Source organism: Heteronotia binoei, chromosome 15 (genome assembly GCF_032191835.1).
Source record: "Heteronotia binoei isolate CCM8104 ecotype False Entrance Well chromosome 15, APGP_CSIRO_Hbin_v1, whole genome shotgun sequence".
NCBI lineage: Eukaryota > Metazoa > Chordata > Lepidosauria > Squamata > Gekkonidae > Heteronotia > Heteronotia binoei.
Genome location: NC_083237.1, coordinates 24,341,885 through 24,362,035, shown reverse-complemented (window position 1 = coordinate 24,362,035; position 20,151 = coordinate 24,341,885). Strand labels below are relative to the sequence as shown.

The 20,151-nt window shown below is 45.8% G+C and overlaps 1 protein-coding gene across 1 annotated transcript in view; it reads right to left on the bottom strand.

Moving 5' to 3' along the window:
- The window catches only part of LOC132583953 (sulfotransferase 2B1-like), a 41,687-nt gene extending 30,167 nt beyond the window's left edge, over positions 1–11,520 (bottom strand). The window contains exon 1 of the mRNA XM_060255708.1: positions 11,384–11,520. The gene's annotated coding sequence lies outside the window, so the exon portion shown is untranslated. The remainder of the gene's footprint in view (positions 1–11,383) is intronic.
- Between the last annotated feature and the right edge of the window lie 8,631 nt (positions 11,521–20,151).

The window sequence follows — 20,151 nt, the reverse complement described above, 5'->3', positions numbered from 1 at the left end:
CATAGAATAAATGTCAGATGCTTGAGAGCTGCAAGACATGAACATCAGATGTTTGAGAACCACAAGACAGGAAGGAAAGAAGGAAAAAAGACAAATAGATTGGGAGGGGGAGCTACAGAGAGATGGAAAGAAAGCAACTTTAACTTTAAATGTATTTTCCAAGCTGCCAGCTAGCTTGGCTTGGAGAAGCAATTTAAAGAGAGAAATGCCTTCTCCAAGCTGGCCAGCGCAGTGGTAGGGGCTCCGAGAGCCACACAATATGTGAAAGAGCCACATGTGGTTCCCGCACCACAGTTTGGCCACCCCTGCCCTAGACTGTCGGACATCCTAGGCAAGGCTAACTTCTGGCACACACACCCTGCACTGATAACATCATCGAGTCACATGGGGGTGCCCAATTTGGTGCCCCCAGAAGGCCAGTGCCCAATTTGGTGCCCCCAGAAGGCCAGTGCCCTAGGTAATCACCTAGTTTGCCTAGTGGCAGTGCTATCCCTGCCACCCCCCCCTCCCCCGGGCCATTCCAGTATGACTAGAAAAGGATGACAAATGTCCCGCTGCCTAATCCTCCTTGCACACCAACAGAATATGAAGCTTTGTACTGGAGAGATTTCAATAGCCATGTGCCTTTCCATTCCTTCAGTCAAAACAACATCCTATTTTTATGTCAAGGAAGGCTCCTAATTTTTCTCATCCTGGACAAGACACTCAGATGTATTGGTGGTAACATCATAAGTTAATATTGCAGGGTTCAAAGAAACCAGCCATGCCAGTCTGACTTGACCAGACACCTCCCAAGGTATCATAAACAATACCTCAGTAATGAATCGCACTTCAGGCATTCCCCAGCTGAATGTGGAGGGAACGTGAGGTTCCAGGAGAAACCTGCTCATGTAGCACAAGGAATGAATTCAGCAGTTAAGTGTTCCTCCCACAAGCCCAAAGAGACATTTTTAAGACGAGGCTGTACATTGTATCTCTGTGTGATTAAAACCATCTTTGGCCTGCTTCTGTCCAGTTCACTTTACTCTAGGGTAAGTCGTTCTTAGAGTCTCTGCATTGAATGGAATTGGCTAATTCAATTCCTCACAATGCAGAGATGCAGAAGAATTGCCGGCCCACTGAGGAAGCTGCCCATTGCATCTCAGTGTGAGTTAGTGGTCTAGGCATGTCTCCTTCCAAGTCAGAAGTCAAAATTCTTACTCTCTAAAACAAAACATTTTTTAGGTACAACAGTGTGGCTTGCCTCTAATTTTAATTCAGGGGGAAATGTGTGCTTCGCTGGGATGCATTGTTTGGGGTAGTTTGGTCTAAAATAGAAAGGTTAAAGCACTTGGGGCTCTTTAGCTTGGAGAAACGTCAACCGAAGGGTGACATGATAAAGCCTTACAACATTATGCATAGGATAGAGAAGGCAGAGAAAGAAGTACCTTTCTCACTTTCTCATAATACAAGAACTTGTGGGCACTCAATGAAATTGCTGAGCAGTCGGATTAGAATGGATAAAAGGAAGTACTTCTTCACCCAAAGGGTGATTAACACATGGAACTCACTGCCACAGGAGCTGGTGGCAGCTACAAGTATAGACAGCTTCAAGAGAAGACTGGATAAATATATGGAGCAGAAGTCCATCAGTGATTATTAGACATAGGTATAGATGGAACTTTGAGTCTGGGGCAGTGATGCTCTGTATTCTTGGTGCTTGGGGGGCAACAGTGGGACGACTTCTAGTCTCATGGCCCCACTAGTGGACCTCCTGATGGCACCTTTTTTTGGGGGGGGGGCAATTGTGTGACACAGAGTGTTGGACTGGATGGACCATTGGCCTGGTCCAACATAGCTTCTCATGTTCTTAAAATATTGCAAAAGTTTGATGGATGGAAAACCCATCCATCCAAGGCTACCAGGGCCTACCTCTCACTGTGGCACATGAAAGACAGCCATGGTTTAATCCTCACAGTAGCTTCTTTTTCACAATAATCCTCTTGGGTGCATCCCTATTATTTTAAGGGAGTATCTGGAGGACCTGTATTAATCTGCCAGTCAGTTAAGCATGAGGCATCTTTCTTCCGGTGCTTCTGCATCCAGTTAGGCTATCGGAGACAGATAGGATGCTTTCTGCAATGGCATCCTGGTTGTGAAATTTCCCTCCTTAAGTAGATTAATTTGGCACCTACACTAACGTATTATCAGGTGTCAGGAGAAATCCATGCCGCTTGCTCATGCTTCTAAACCTATAAAGGGACTTCTAAAATAGCTTTGCCATCCTCCAGGAGATCTCTAGCTATTACACCTGATCTCCAGGTGACAGAGATCAGTTCACCTGGAGAAAATAGCCACTTTGGATGATGAATTCTATGGCATTGAAGTCTCTCCCCTCCCCAAGCCCCACCCCTTTCAAGCTTCACCTTGAAAATCTCTGGGTATTTTCCAAACAGGAGCTGTTGACCCTGTTCCAAAAACATCCGCTTTTCTCATTTGTTTGTTGGCGACCTCTGAAAGCTTGCAAAGTTTAGGAACCAAGATTTATATAACAACCTGTCCTAAGCCATCTAGCAATGATCACCTAGCAGAAAAGAGTTATCCTTTTAAAGCATTTGTGTCACTGTATTTACAGCATGGGGTATGTTCAAGTGTGGTAAATATATGGAGGGGGTTTTCTTTGTATTTGCTTAACACATGTTTGCATGAGCAGGGTATTTTATTCACATTGGAAGTTGTGTTTGTGGATACAGCGTTGCCACCTCTGGGTTGGGAAATTCCTGGAGATATGGGGCTGGAGACTGGAGAGAGTGGAATTTGGGGAGGGGAGGGAACTCAGCAGGGTATAATGCCATAGAGTCCACTTTGCAAAGTTGCCATTTTCTCCAAGAGGAACTGATCCCTGTAGCCTGGAGATCACTCATAATTCCAGGAGATCTTCAAACCTTACTTGGAGGCTGGCCACCCTAGTTTGGAACCTGAACAGAATGGGTCTTCTGGATTAATCAGAATAATTTATTCCACAATGTGTGACTTTTGTAAAGATAATGGGGACAGTGGGGAGGGGGGGGGGAAGAAGGCTTCATATAAAAGACAGTGTAATTTTCTCTGGAAGGTAATACAAAGCACAGAGGCCTGAATTTAAAGGTCAAGACCTCTGGAAAACCTCTTAAAGTAACAGGCAAGCATAATTTAACCTCTTAACTAAAGTGATCTCTTTAAGTAAAGTAACCTCTTAACCTTGGAAGTAACAAGCAATTGTAACTTTCTATTATTGCATTTTGTGTCTTTGAACCTATGAGAGAGAATAGAATTGCATCCAGGTCTTGAAGGTCATATTCCCCAACTAAGTTCATAATATTTGTTTGTCTAATGAATAGTTTCACTGATTGTTGCACCCTCTCTTCAGAGAACTGTCCTTTTAGTTTTGAATTGTATTTCTTATTACACATTATTCCTCTAGACAGTGTGTATATTTCACAGTTACCCTCACAACAACCCTGTGAGGGAGATTTGGTTGGAAGAAGGTGAGTACCACCACCACCAACCCACCCAGTAAGCTTTGTGGTTGAGAGGGAAATCTGAAACCTCTGGCAGCTCAACCACTGCACACTATCAGCTCTCTGGCCTTGACTTGCTCCTTCTCTACAGGTTGTTCACTTAAACTATTTGAAGAATTCAGTGGTGTAATTTACCTCAACTAACTGGGCTTGATTAATGTAGAGAAAGTGAGGCGTTCTCAACCCTGTGTACTCAGATAAGCCAATGACCCTACTAGACATAATGGCGTCTTTTAAAATGTTTTTAAATGCTGTGAGAATCAGGGTGAGACCCACAGTGCAGCGGACTGAGGCGTTTTTGTCCCCAACCTAGTGCTTGGAACTGTGAGGGAGGTGACTGTTTCAGCACATAATGGGGGGGCAGGGGATCCCCTGGTTTGGAGGCCCTCCCCCCGCTTCAGGGTCATCAGAAGGGGGGGGGGGTATGTCTGCCGCACACTTCATTATTCCCTGTGGAGACCGATTCCCATAGGATATAATGGAGAATTGATCTGCAGGTATCTGGGACTTGGGGTAGGAGCTGTTTTTTGAGGTAGAGGCACCAAATTTTCAGAGAAGTATCCAAGTTTCAAAAAGCTTGGGCCAGGGGGTCCAATCCTATGAGCCCCAAAAGAAGGTGGCCCTATCCTTCATTGTTTCCAGTGGAAGGAAGGCATTTAAAAGGTGTGCAATCCTTTTAAATGTGATGGCTGGAGCTCCCTTTGGAGTTCAGTTATGCTTGTCACAACCTTGCTCCTGGTTCCACCCCCAAAGTCCCCAGATATTTTTTTAATTGGACCTAGCAACCCTAGCACATAAGCAGACACATAGGGGGAACAACAGCACTACAGCCCATGTTGCTGCAAGCCTGATCAGGCCCTTATGGCATTTTAAAATCACTTTAGCATAGTGTCCGTATCCCCGTGGTGGACTTGGCATGTCTTGTTAGAGCTGCCAAGCCCCCAGCCCCGGGTGGGGGTTCTCCTGCCCAGGAGGTTCCCAACCCACCAGCCCACATAGGGCCGGTGGGGGGGACCTCCCCCAACGTCGCCGGCATGATGATGTCACCTGTGAGTGATGCCGCCGTGGCACACTGGCCGCTCTAGTTGTTTCTGGGAAAACTATGGTTTTCCCTGGACACTCTAGCAATTTGGGAGAGAAAACTCTATGGTACAATAGGTAGAGGAAGGTTCCCGCCGGAGGCAGTGGAGGACTTGGCAACCCTATGTCAAGTAGGCCCCAAGACCTCCCATTCTAAAGGGGGAGGAGCACAGTCAATTCCTTTACAGTCCTGTAAATGAGGCACAAGTAGACTATGCCATGGGTACTTGGCAGAGCATTGCCAACTGACCCCCCGCAGCCTGTTCCTGTCATTGTAACAGCAGCTTTAAGTACTAGATCAGCAGCAAGGGTTCCCAAGTATCTGGGTTAGGGTTGCCAGGTATGGGCTGGAAAATACCTGGAGACTTTGGGGGTGAATCTGGGAGAGGTTGGGATCTGGGGAGGGGAAGGCCTCAGTATGGCACTATGTTATAGAGTCCCCCCTTCAAAGCAGCCATTTTCTCCAGGGGAGCAGATCTCTGCCAGTTGGAGATCAGTTGTAAAAGCAGGAGATCTCTAGACCCCACCTGGAAGCTGGCAATCGTACTGTAGCCTGAGAAATTTGGTGGAGACTTGGAATAGTTAGGGTCCTCAACTCTGGTTTGGGAAATACTAGGAGATTTTGGGGTGGAGCCTGGGGAGGGTGGGGCTTGGGAAGGGGAGGATCTCAGTGAGGTATGGTGCCATAGAGTCCATCCTCAAAAGTGGCCATTTTCTCCAGGGGAGCTGATCTTGATCACCTGGTGGATCAACTGTAATATTGGGAGATCTCCAGGCATAACCTGGAGGTTGGCAATCCTAGGCATAGAGCTTGAAGAGGGCAGTATTTGGGCAGAAAAAAATTCTCAGTGGGGTATAATGTGCCATAGAGTCTATTGCAAAGCAGCCATTTTCTCCAGGGAAACTGCCTCTGCTTAGGGTTGCCAAGTCCAATTCAAGAAATATCTGGGGACTTTGGGGGTGGATCCAGGAGACTTTGGGGGTGGAATCAGGAGCAAGGGTGTGACAAACATGATTGAACTACAAAGGGAGTTCTGGCCATCACATTGAAAGGGACCGCACACCATTTTAAGTGCCTTCCTTCCATTGGAAATAATGAAGGATAGGGACACCTTCTTTGGGGGCTCCTAGAATTAGACCCCCTGGTCCAATCCTTTTGAAACCTGGAGGGTATTTTGGGGAGAGCCATCAGATGCTATGCTTCAAATGTGGTGCCTCTACCTCAAAAAACAGCCCTCCAGAGCCCCAGACACCCACAGATCCTTCTCCATTATACCCTATGGGAATCAGTCTCCATAGGGAATAATGAGTGGCCAGCAGACCTTTCCCTCCCCCCCCCCACTTTCTGATGACCCTGAAGCGGGGGGGGGTCCAAACCGGGGGATCCCCTGCCCCCACCTGGGGATTGGCAACCCAAAGGGGACAGGAGGCGCTGAAGGGGAGCCTCTCCACTGCTCACCCGCACGCCCTTCACCACCGTCACGTTGTCATTCTCGTCCGCCTCAAAGTTGACTCTCCGCGAAGCGCTACTGCCGCCTCCCATCGCCCCGAGGTCGGTTGGTCGGTCACCTGCAGCACCCGACTATGCTGCAAAGCAGTACGGGGCTCAAGGAGACTCGCGCTCCGCCCTTAAGGCCCCTGCCAAGCGCGCCATTGGCCCATCACACTGCTCTTCGCACCTCCCGCTCTGGAGAGCGCCTTTGCTATTGGTCGGCGCACGGTTGCCCTTAGCAACTGCCCGGCCCGGCAAGTGACAGGAGTGTGGAAACTTTTCCTCCCTCATGAGCGACAGAAGAGAGAAACTTCATCGGGAAGTGCAGAACTACGAGTCCCAGAATGCATCTAGGCAGGGGGTAAGGGTGGGTTGGCACAAGGAAGGCTGGGGTGTGTGGTCCGAAGTGGATTACGGCGGCGCAAGATAGACCGGCGTGCCTTAAAGTCACGCAGCATGCTGGAGTCTGTAGTTCATACTGGAGGATGAATTGCAAGTGACCGGGGCCTGGTGGGACGGAGGGAGAGGAGTCCCTCTGCTGCTCTCCTCAGGCAGCCTGTAGCTCGGGCTGCAGCGGCGGCGGTGGCGGCGGCTGCTGCCTGTGCCCGGGCCGGTGGCGCTGGTGGTGGTGGCGCTGGTGTTGCTGCGGTGGCAGGGCGCTGTGAGGGGGAAGCGCCGCCCCCCCCCCCCGCTTCCAGATTTTTGGAGAGCGGGGGAGGAGGCCGCAAATTCGGGGGTCCCCCGCCAGGGCGGGGGTTGGGGTTGGGAAGCCTACCTCTGCTGTATGGAAATGTTGTAATTTCAGGAGATCTCCAGGGCCTGCCTGGAAGTTGGCAATTCCACCAGGATCTGAAACTTTTTTTAGCATGTAGATAACGGACATTCCCCTCTTTTACTGTTGCCACTTCAGGCTATTGTTAACACTCACAGTGACAGCAGCTAAATGTGTTTACAGTGGTCTTTCAGCTGGAACCACAAGAGCAGGCTTTCATGGCGGCACATAGGATTTTGAGATAGCTATTTCATGGTTGCCCAATTGTGGATGGCCCAGGCTAACCCAATCTCAATATCATCAGATTTCATGAAGGTAAGAAGGACCAGCCCTGGTTAATACAATGGATGGGAGACCATCAAGGAGTATTGAGGTAACTACACAGAGGCAAACAATGGCCAACCACCTCTGTTTGTCTCTTGCCTTGAAAACCCTATGGGGGTCACCATAAGTTGGCTGTAATTTGATGGCACTTTTCACCACCATTTCATGCTCAAGTTGAAGGTGGAACTACACTTTACATCTGTTTTTTTTAAACCCAAATATCAACAATGAGGCTGTGATTTAAAAGAGAAGAGAGATTGGAAGGAAGAATATAAAATCTATTTACTCCATTCCTTTTCCTCTTGTTTCACCTGCCCACAGGATTTAGCAATACTGAGGAAAACATAATTTTCAGCCAGAAGATACAGGAAGGGGGAAATGTTAGGGTCCTCCAGACATACCCAGTTCTTTCCCTCCTCCACACCTGCACCTCCATTCTGTACAGAAACAAAATTGTGGCGAAAAGGATCCACTGAGTAACCTGTATTACTACTACTCCCCTCGAGGCAACAACCTTACCTATCTACACAAACAAGGCATTGTCAACCACAAGCAGCCCCCTCTCTAGGGTCATTCATAAGTTAATGTATGGAACAGCAAACTGCATTCACCAAAGATAACCATCTCTCGCTAATTATCTCCTTCTTCTGGAATGAAAAATAGGTGAGCCAAGAGCTGCTGATCTTACCAGCGGATGTTGATTCTCCTTTCATGCATGTTACCTTTTTAATCACCTGTGGTGCAAACAACTACTTCCCAAATATGTGCCAGGGCACTTGCAGCATGGCATGAAAGGACCACTAGCATGTTGTAAGAAATAAATCAAAATAAATATAAAAGCTCAGACCCACAGGGGAGACTGCCTTGCTTTGTCTTGGGATGGCACACAACTTTGGCATTACTTGCTTCGTAAACAGCCTCCAATGGAATAAGATGATCCCATTTCTGATGCTGGGGGTGAAGGGCTGATTCAATTTATTCTCATTGCGATGATGCAGTAGAACCACCTGCTTACAGAGGAGGCTGCCTGTTGTGTCTCTGAATGGTTCACTGCAAGAGCTTTATTGGGCACAGCAAGGAATAGGCTCTTCTAAAGGGCATTTAAAAACATTATTTCACACTTTTAAATATTTTCAGAGGGTACCCATACTGGTATGAGATAGAACAACTAGATTTGAGCACAGCAGTACCTTTTTTAAAAAGTAAAGGTAGTCCCCTGTCCAAGTACCAGTCATTTTCGACTCTGGGATGATGTCGCATCATAACATTTTCACAGCAGACTTTTTACGGGGTGGTTTGCCAATACTTTCCCCAATTATCTACACTTTTCCCCCAGCAAGCTGGGTACTCATTTTACTGACCTCAGAAGGATGGAAGGCTGAGTCAACCTGGAGCCGGCTACCTGGACCCAGCTTCCACCAGGATTGAACTCAGGTCATGAGCAGAGAGTTCAGACTGCAGTACTGCAGCTTTACCACTCTGTGCTGCTGGGCTGCTTACAGACCAATAATATTTTTTGGGGTATAAACATTTGAAAGTCAGAGCTCGAAGGGAGTGTTGACTCTCAAAAACATATGCCTTGGGAAACTTGTTGGTCTTTAACAGGGCTTTGTTTGTAGAACAAGCCCAGCAGGAACTCATTTGCATATTAGGTCACACCCTCTGATATCACCATTGTTTTACATAGGGCTTTTCCTACAAAAAGCAGGGACTAATTTGCATATTAAGCCATACTCCCTGCCACCAAGCCAGCCGGAACCATTCCTTTGTGCGTTCCTGCTAAAAAAAAAAAAGCCTTGGTAAGGTACTTGCTGGACTTGAATCTAGCTGTTCAAACTTTACAAGTAAACCACTTGGGGCTTAAATATCCCCTCCCGCATTTTAATTAATCAAAATGTCCAGCTATCTGAACACTCAGACCCAATCATATTTAGCATTTGCACAGGACTTCCAGCTTCTAATATTTCGTAACTATTATCTTGTGATCCTAACAACAACACTGTAAGGGAGGTCAGAGTTAACCCCATGCTGCAGATGGTGGGGTGAGGCTAAAAGAACATAGATTGCCTAAGGAAACAACAGCAGAGATGTTAGAAACTGGGACTCAGGAGTGAGTTTGGATGGCATCATTAATAAGAATATTCCAAAGCAACTGATCTCATAAGCACTTGAAGGGTGGTTTTCTTTTCCTATGGATTTGGAGATTTGCACAAAATTCCTAGGGGGGGAAAGGGCAAGTTTTTCAACCCCGAGCAATCTACCTCTCCAATTAGAAATCCTTCCACCTCTAAAGCAGCTAAGCAACCTCCCTTCTGCATGCAGTTCCCTGGAGAAATTAGCAGCTAACCTACAGTAGTCAAAATAAACACACCGGATCTATTTTTGTCCCTGCTGCTCTCTATAAGAGTGTTCTACAGCATTTCTTGAACTTGCTGGCTTGAGGAAAAAAGATAATTTAATGCAAAACAATCCCAGGGACTTTTAGATTCCACAGTGAAAAGAGCCTTGTCACTGCACTGGCTGAACAGATGCAAGGTTTAGTTTATGCATTTATGTAATTTATAACCTGCGTTTCTCCCCCATGGAGAACCCAAAAGCAGCATGACCTTCTCTTCTCCTCCATTTTACCCTCCCCACAACCCTGTGAAGTGGTTAAGACTGAGAGTGTGTGGCCAGCCCAGGGTCACCCAGCAAGTTTCCATGGCAGAGTGGGGGGGGGGGGAGTTTGAACCTGGAGTCTCCCAGATCCTAGTCTGATGCTCTAAAAACTACAACACACACATAATGTTTACCCAGCAAAACACAAGCATCCCCTGTCCGAGCAAAGACCAGCCTCTGATACAGATGGGGAGACAGGTCACAAAGCCAACATAACATGCATGTTGGGGAAAAGATAGCGCTCCACCCCACAGCCTGAAAATAGAGTCCGCAACTGCCTTCTGTGCAACTGATATGGGTTAGACTCTAGATAGCCATAAATTCTTTTTGACTGTGATCACACACACACACACACAAACACAAAATAATGCACTTTCAATCCACTCTCCATGTCATTTCCAACTGGATTTTACTGTCTGAACTAGCAAAAATCCAGTTGGAAAGTGCATTGAAAGTGGATTGAAAGTGCATTGTTTTGTGTGTGTGATCACAGCATATGGTACTCTTTCAAACATGCAGCCATGCCCCTAGACATCATTCCCTCTCTTCCTTTGTTCAGCTGACCAGAATATCTACTGTCCTTATTCCTCTGTACAATTTCTGTTTCCTCAGTCTTTTTATTCACCCAACCTTCCTACTGATCCTTCTTTTCTTGTTCTTCTGTCTCTTCCTCCACACACCCCCACCCCATTCTACTTGTCCTTTCATCCCTCTGTCCTTTGGGACTTCTCCTTCCTTTTTCTCCTCTAGCCCAACCCCCTCCCCAATTCTTTGGTCCTTATCTGTGTTTAACCTTCTTGACAATCTTACTCTTTTCCTCTCTTCTCGTCCTTCTATGAACATATGAAGCTGCTTTATACTGAATGAGACCCTCAGTCCAACAAAGTCAGTATTGTCTACTCAGACTGGCAGTGGCTCTCCAGGGTCTCAAGCTGAGGATTTTCACTCCTATTGTCTGGACCCTTTTTAGTTGGAGATGCCAGGGATTGAACCTGGGACCTTCTGCTTGCCAAGCGGATGCTCTGTCAACTGAGCCACCATCCCTCCCTCCTGTTCTACAATCCTCCATTCCCCCACCTGACTGAGTTGGATTAAAACCCACTTTGCTGCTTGTGGACAAGGGAGGAAGGGTCTCAAAGTGGACCACCCCCCAAAAGTCCATACTGGCAATCATGGGACCTGCGTGGACTAAAGCCACATAGGACAGGGGGCTGTAGTAAGGAGAAGGACTGGGTGAGACTGAGTGGAAAAAAACCCTGCCTCGATCCAACTGACCTTTCAAACTATCTTTGGCAAGCTATAACTTTTTAAAAAGCCATGCTAGTCAGGAGGGACACTTACAGTGCCACTAATGTGCCGCTGCAACAGTCACTTTGCACCAGAATATACACCCTTTTGTTCGTGTGCTCTCGTCTTTGCACCCAGCTCTGGATACTGCATAGCCAAATCAAATAAACCCTTCCCCACATGCCCACCCAAGCTTCTCCTAGCCCTCTTCAATGTCCTGCAAGTACTCACCTGTCTGATCTCTTCTACTGGGCAAACTGGGATTCCTCCCAAGAACCACAGGTTTATGAGGAGTTCCAAAGGCACCTGATCTGTCCTTCTCTGTCTCACCTCAAACCGCCTTCCCTGGGCATCTCTTATCCACTCACTGGGATTGCAAACACAAGTGTTCCTCCTGTGGATTCCCTAGAGCTGTTATAGTTCCAAGACTTTCTCTAAGGGTGTGTAATTGGTTGACTCAGTCCAGTGGGTGTTAAATGAGGAGGATGCTGCAGTTAAAGGGTGTGTTTGTCACCTTGGAAGGAGATCAGAAAACATCCCACGCCAGGCGGATGGACAGACAGGCAAGCACAGTGTCGCATTTTCATACTTTGCTGCAGAGAAATATGACAAGGGTAATTGTTTTTTTTTACTTGGAGAAACTGACTTTCCATTGTTTGCAAAATAAGAGCAACCCCTTATTTAAGATTAATTTTGTGGCACTCCTAATTGTACTCCTAATTGCCAAATAAGTGTGTTTTCTTCTTTGCAATGGGACCTGGTTGGACTCTGGTCACCGCCCACTGGAGTCAATCCTGAGGCACTCTTGATTACATTATGTTGCCATCTCAGTTTCCTTTGGGGGGGGATGACTGTAACTATTCCCACTGGCAGTGGAGTCAGTGTTAGATTCTGACCTAAAATCCTTCTTTTGTATAGATCTGGTAACTTTCTTTCTTTCTTTCTTTCTTTCTTTCTTTCTTTCTTTCTTTCTTTCTTTCTTTCTTTCTTTCTTTCTTTCTTTCTTTCTTTCTTTCTTTCTTTCTTTCTTTCTCCAGAGTCGTTCTAGATTCCACTTGGAATCTGATCTTAATTTCCCAAGTAATATGTCTCAGAATAGCCACTGTGATGTGAATGGTTCCTATCATAAAGTGCACAAGCAATTTTTCGAAGGGGTGCTGTCCTGAGATTCTTGAAGGATAGGGCAAGATAATAATTCAGTAGGCAGATTTTTAGAAATACACTCAATTTTTATTTTTATTTTAAAGTGCTTTATTTTTTAAAAAGCCATTCAATTGAAATGTCACAGACTTAATTGCTCTCAAAACATTTGCTTTTATGCTTGTGTGGTTTCTCAGTTTTTACAATTTTACTCTGGGACTCCATGGAAATGATGTAGATTGGGGTGGCCAAACTATGGCTTAGGAGCCACATGTGGCTCTTTCACACATATTGTGTGGCTCTTGAGGTCCCCACCATCCTGTTGGCTGGCTTGGAAAATGCATTTAAAGTTAAAGTTTCTTTCTTTTTACCTCTCCCTCCCCCATCTATTTTCCTTCCTGTCTTCCTTCCTCCCTCCCTTCCTTCCTGTCTTGCAGCTCTCAAACATCTGACATTTATTCTATGTGGCTCTTACATTGCGCAAATTTGGCCACCCCGATGTAGATTAACTAGAGAAGAAAGTCAGAGGATCACAGCCTGTGGCATGAAGCCTTGGGATTCCTAGCTCTCCCACTGAACTAGATTTCCAAGGGCAGACCAGCCAAGCACAACCAAACACAGAAGTTACCCAGAGACCTTGGAAGAACACAGAGTTCAAGATAACTTTAAAATTGCAACTTTGATCTTTCCCTGTTCCGAAACAGGGAAGCCAAACATACTTTCTATTTATTGGCATGTTTATTACATTTTATCCCACCCTTCTCTCAGGAACCTCAAGAGGCAGTACACACCATTCTCTCTTCCCTATTTTATCCCCACAATAACTCTGTGAGGTAGGAGGAACTGAGTGCACATGGCTGGCCGAAGTCACCCCACAAACTTCATGGCACAGTGGGGATTTAAACCTGGAATTACCAGACCCTCATCTAAAACAGAAACAACTGCACCTCACTGGCTGTCTACTGGTTCCCAAGTTTTGACCTTCCCACCCCATGGGAAAAATTTAGGTCAGGTAGACATGAAGTTTGGCAATGTTTTCTAAATGTCACATGGCTAGAATAACTATCACCTTACTCATCTTGAACCATCATCACCTCTATCCCTGGATTAAGCTTAGATGTGGCTCCTCTGATCCATCCCTGATCAGACGCTTGCTCCTGAGGTCACTTCAGCAGCTGGATCTCATAAAAAGGAGCAATAAAACTGGGTGTCCACAGCATACTGATGATACCCCATGGATGACCTCCTCTGGTGCTTTCATGGAGGTGAGAAAAGGTGTAGGAGGAGGCAGTAGTGAATCTTGAGGCCCTACAGTAGCTATTTCCAGGTTGGGAAATTCCTGGAGACTTCCATGTGGAACCTGGGGAGGGACCACTGTGGGGTATACCAAAGACCACCCTCCAAAACAGCCACTTTCTCCAGAGGAACTGGCCTTTGTCATCTGGAGTGCCCAGGGCTTTTTTTGTAGCAGGAACTCCTTTGCATATTAGTCCACACCCTCCTGATGTAGCCAATCCTCCTGGAGCTTACAGTAGACCCTGTTCTGAGAGCCCTGTAAGCTTTTGGAGGATTGGCTACATCAGGGATGTGTGGCCTAATATGCAAAGGAGTTCCTGCTACAAAGAAACTCCTGGGAATGCCATTGTAATTCCAGGAACTCTTCAGGCTCCAGCTGAAGAAAGCCAGAGTGGTGTAATGGTGAAGAGCATTGAACTCTGTTCTGGAGACTGAGTTTGATTCCCCTCTCCTCCTCCACATGATGCTTGCTGAGTGACCTTGGACCAGTCACAGTTCTGTCAGAACTCTCTCAACTCCACCTACCTCACAAGGATGACTGTTGTGGGGAGACCAAAGTTGGAGTGCCGTGACACCTTTAAGACCAACAAAGTTGAATTCTGGGTATGTGTGTGCACACTTCTTCAGATGCATCGAAACAGACTTTCTCAACCTTTGCATATAGTTGGGGGGGTTAAGTTGCCAGGAAGAGCTAATTAGAGCCAAAATGCATATGTAACTGAGTTATAAGTATACCTAAGATTGGCGTAAAGCAGTTTGTAAGACCTGTTGATAGCAGAGGAAGAAAAAGGAGATGTTTAAGCTGCTTTGAGACTCCTTAAGGTAGAGAAAAGTGCAATATAAAAACCAACTCTTCTTGCAATTTTGGGCTGTATCAACAGAAGTATAGTGTCCAGATCATGCTTTACTCTGCTCTGGTTAGACCTCACCTAGAATATTGTGTTCAGTTTTGGGCACCACAATTTACGAAAGATATAGACAAGCTGCAGCGTGTCCAGAGGAGGGCAATGAAGATGGTGAGGGGTCTGGAAACCAAGTCCTATGAAGAAAGGTTGAAGGGGCTGAGTATATTTAGCCTGGAGAAGAGAGAACTGAGAGGTGATATGATATGATAATGATAATCTTCAAATACTTGAAGAGGTGCATATAGATGATAGCGTGGACTTGTTTTCTGTTGCCCGAGAAGGTCAAACCAGAACCAGTGGGTTGAAGTTAACTCAAAAGAGTTTTTAGCTAAATATTAGGAAGAACTTCCTGCCAGAGTGGTTCCTCAGTGGAACAGGGTTCCTCAGGAGATGGTGGGTTCTCCTCCAATGAAGGTTTTTAAACAGAGGCCAGATAGCCATCTGACAGTAATGCTGATTCTGTCCACTTAGGCAAATCATGGGAAGGAGGGCAGGATGTCAAGCATCAGATCTCAGAATAACCAGTCCTTGATTTTGAAACAAAGTATTGGTTTATTGATAATCCATGTTGCTCGAATAGGCACAAGATTGGAAGTGATACAATGTAACTCAAGAGTACTAGCTTTAAGGGGGCACATCAAAGATACCTTAGGAATTTCTACCCTAGCGTGTGAAATTCACATGCTTGCTATTTTATCTACCATTGCGGTTTGCTACATCCTGGGTTCAGACTCCCAACATGAGCCTGAGAAAGTATTCCTGGAGGCCTTATCTTCAAAACGGACATTCCTGCATTTGCTGCTAGTGAGAACTAAAGAAAGGTTACGTGGCTTTGATGTGCACTACATTAAAATAACAGTCAGTAATACAGGCATAGCAATAAGGAAACAATAAAGAGACAAGATGCTTGACATACTGCCCCCCCCCCCTAAGCTCTTGCTCGGGGTTTGTCTGGGTGCAGTAGATAAAATCTTTTCACCAATATCAGGGCCCGGACATTGGATGCTTCCACCCACTCATCACAGCTTGGGGGAAAGTTTTTCCATCATACCAGAAAGAAAAGCAATCCCCTCTTTATTTTAGCATCCAATATCTCTTGCACCTCATGGTGACTCTGACCATTCACTTGAATCGGACTGGGTGCTGGCGGGCAGGGATGCCAGCTCGTAGCCCCCGGATCTCGCCGTAGAATGCTGCAATGGAAAACAGGATGTATTTTACTAAACAGTTTGGGTAACTCCAGTTCCACAGTCACTTTGTTGATTGCTCTCTTTATTTTAAAAGGTCCCAAATATTTGAACACCAGTTTTCTTGAGGCTTGTGGTAATGGCAAGTTTTTTGTTGACAGGAACACAGTCTCTCCTGCTTTGAAGTCCCATTCTGGCACATGCTTTTTATCATACTGATTTTTGTATTCCTCCTTGGCAGTTTTTAGATTCTCTTGAATCACTTTCCACCCTTTCCCCGGGGCCCCCCACCACTGTTCAATCGAGGAAGGGGTCAGATTGTTACCGCCTCCCGGCAATAGCAGAAAAGGCTTTCCATCATACCCATTCATGACTTTGAACAGGGAGGTTTTAGTGGAACTCTGAATGGTATTATTGTACCCATATTCTTCAAAAGGCAACAGCTCTACCCAGTTCGTTTGCTGGTAGTTTACATAACACTGTAAATATTGTTCTAGAAGCGCATTAACCCTTTCTGTCTGACTGTCCGTCTGCGGATGGTATGCGGAGCTCAAATCTTGCTCCATTCCAGTTAATTTGCAAAACTCCCGCCAGAAGGTGGCAACGAACTGTGGGCCCCTGTCACTAATGACCTTGTCGGGGAATGAGTGTACCTTGACCACGTGTTGGAAGAACAAATACGCCAATTTCTTTGCATTGGGTAACTTTTTACATGGGATGAAGTGAGCCTGCTTTAAGAAAGTGTCTACAATCACCAGGATCACTGTTTTGCCTTTGGAGACGGGTAATTCTACAATAAAGTCCATGGAGACAATGGACCAGGGGCGTTCAGTGGTTTCAGTTGGTTGTAACAGCCCGGGAGGTCCCCCCCCCCTTCTCTTAGCCATGATGCACACTGGGCATGCAGAAACATATTCAGAAATGTCTTTTTTCATATGTGGCCACCAGAATTGCCTATTGACTAAGTGCAGGGTTTTCACATACCCAAAATGGCCTGAGAGTTTGCTATTATGGCAGTGTTGTAGCACTTCCCTTCTTAGGCTCTTAGGCACATAGAGCTTTCCTTCATGGTACCAGAAACTACCTGGTCCTTTACGAAGCCCCTCCGGCTTCTCTCCCCCTTCCAATTCGGCCGCCTCTATCAGTCAGTTCCCCCCCCCCCAAGGCTCTACTGGTTCCTTTTTCTTCCCGGAGCGAGTGGTGACTACTCCGACTATGTGATTGGGGGAAATTATGGAGTCTACCACCTCCTCTTTTTGACTGTCATGCTGAGACAGCCGGGACAGGGCATCCGCTAAAAAGTTCTTTGAGCCCGGGATGTGCTTGAGAGTGAAATCGAATTTAGCAAAGAACCCCGCCCACCAGATTTGTTTCTCAGTTAGTTTTCGGCGCCCCTTAAGTGTCTCTAAGTTTTCGTGATCAGTCCAAATCTCAAATGGCACCCTCGCCCCCTCCAGCCAGGATCGCCACGTTTTTAAGGCAAAAGTCACTGCCAGCGCCTCTTTGTCCCACACAGACCAATTGCACTGTTCTTGAGAGAATTTTTTAGAGATGTCAGCTTGCATAAGTATTGCTCCTACGGCCACGTCAGAAGCGTCGCATTGTAGCATGAAGGGCCGGAGCTCATCGGGATGGCTCAGCACCAGTTCACTTGTGAACAATCATTTCAGTTTATCGAATGCTTGCTAGCACGCGGGAGTCCATTTTAATTTGGCTCCCGGATTTTTCACTTCCGGTCCCTTCCCCTTGGTCTTTAAGAGGTCTATCAGGGGCAACATGACTTGGGCGAACCCCTGAATGAAGGTCCGATAAAAATTTGCAAATCCGATAAATGATTGTAACTGTCTACGTGTCCTCGGGGGTGCCCAATCTAATACTGCTTGTGGTTTGGCTGGGTCCATGGCCAGTCTCTTCCCCGACACTCTAAACCCCAGGTAGTCCAACTCTGTTTTGTGGAACTCACATTTTGACAGTTTAGCATACAATTTATGTTTGTACAGAGTAGAAAGAACTTTTCTCGCTAGTTTCATGTGACTGCATATTATTTGAATAAATAATTATGTCATCCAGATACACCACCACCCCTTGATATAGGTATTCCCTCAAGACCTCATTGATGAAATTCATAAACACCCTGGGCGCTCCTTGTAACCCAAATGGCATCACCAAGTACTCAGACTGGCCCATCGGGGTGTTAAACGCTGTTTTCCACTCATCTCCCTCCTTAATCCGCACCCTGAAATACGCATCTCTCAAGTCCAGTTTGGTAAATATTGTCCCTTCTGAGACCGTACTTAACAGGTCTCGCATCAGGGGAATGGGGTAGGCATTGGAGGTTGAAATCCCATTTATCCCTCGAAAATCTGTGCAAAGCCTAAGACTTCCGTCCTTTTTTCGAAAGAGCACGGGCGCTGTGTGCGGTGCGGTTGCGGTGCGGATGAAACCCCTTTTGAGATTTTTCTCTATGAACTTCCTCAGTTCTGCCTTTTCCGCCCACCCCATGAAGTATAGCTTCACCTTGGGCAGTTCTTGCCCGGGAATAAGTTCAATCGCACAGTCCATGCTCCGGTGAGGAGGGAGCACGTTAGCTTCTTCCTCACTGAATACTTTTCTCAAGTCTCTGTATTCCCTGGGGATAGCTCAGACCTCCACTGCCACACACATCTTCTCATTTCTAGGGGGTGGGGTTGGGTCTCCATGGTCCCACCCATTGGTGGTGCTTGCACTTGTTGTCTGTAAAGTCAATGGTTTGACCCCCCATTTAATGTCCAGCTCTTGTTTAGCTAACCAGCCTACACCCAGAACTATATCAAAGGAAGCCAAGGGGGCAATTACAAACAGTTCCGTGTCCCAATGGTCCTCTATGCCCACAGGTACCCTCTGGGTTTGCTCCACACATGGTTCACCCCTCATTACGGTCCCATCCATCTGTTCTAATTGAATGGGATGGGGTAGCGGGGTTTGCATGAGTCCAAGGGCGTCCACCAACTTAGGAGTAATTATCTCCCAACTTCTGGAGTTGGAGCATAATGAGCTGACCTGTTTCTCTTAGGAGGAACGGACCGAGATCTTTGTTCTGGACATAAAAGACATTTTAATGCCTGCTGTCTACTTTTTCCAGCAAAGGAAACTGTTTAAGACGTGCATAAATCATTCAAGGGGAGTTACTTTGGCTGGCGAGAGATCCCAGGAGGGGTCTGTTTTCGGCTTTGAAGACTCCCCGATGAGAGTTTGCATTCCAGCGTCTACAAAGATTCTCTGGAGTTATTAAGTTGACATAAACTCATTAACGTTCCAGCTTCCTATGGACTGTAATAGCATCAGAAGACTGAGTGGACGGCGTAATAATGGTTAACGTCGTTAAGGTAAAAGATTCTTTTCTTTCACTTTGGAACTAATTTAAGACTGTTTTAAAAAAGCTTTAAAATCCAGAGCTATTGGCTACAGCATGAAATTAAACAGAAGTGGAAGGGGGTGACAGTGGAATTTTTGGAATTAAGTGAAAGCAGAAAAATGCAGATAAATATTTGTTGTTGAAAATTTCTGTGGCTTCTGGAAAAACCCCAGCCAGAACAACTGCAGTCTCTTATTACAAAGCAGGAAATGACGTGTGCTTCAAATATCGTGTGATTTACAACCAGTGAGTATGAGACTTCATTGCCAGAGAGTCAGGAAGTAATTGCTGAGAGAAAGAGGAACTTCTAAACATCCGGGTATTTTCAAGAACCAGAAACCATAGAGAAACATCGGAGGCCATTACAGAAAGGTCAAAGTTTTTTTCATAAAATACAGTGAAACTGGAGTGTAATAATACTCATAATCAACATATATCATCCCTAAAAGGAGAAACAATCTGGACTATATATTTGGAAATGAAAAATAAGCCCTAGGGAAAAAAGGAAAAGTTTTTTTTTTAAGTGAGGCTTGAAATATTGTGAACGCCATTTTGGAAATTTAAAAACGTTGAAAATTAATTTCTCGAGCCAGGGAGCTCTGAGGACAGTGATTTTGGGCTTGCTGGAAAGGGCATGCTCTAATTTATTAAATGCAACGATCAGATTGTGGATTGGTGAGATCAATTTGAACTCCATTACTTGCAATAGGCAGCCAGTAATGTCAGACCAGAAGTTGGGATTAAGAGCTACAAGGGCAAGAGCCTCCTCGTTGGCAGAAGGAAAAATGTCTAAACAAGGGCAGGATCAACTGGATGCTATGGAAGCAAGACTTTTAAAAGCAATGAAGGATTTAATAACAGGAAGTGAAAAGAAACTCACTAAGGAAATAATTAAAGAAATAAATTCAAGTGCTGAAGAAGTAAAGAAGAATATTAAAAAAGAAATTGATGAACTGAGAAAAGAGTCTCAAGCAACAGCAAAAAAGACTGAAGAGACTGAAGAAAAGATAAAAGATCAAGATGCTACCATTAAAAAGATGCAGGATAAAGCAATACTACAGGATTGCAAGCTGATGG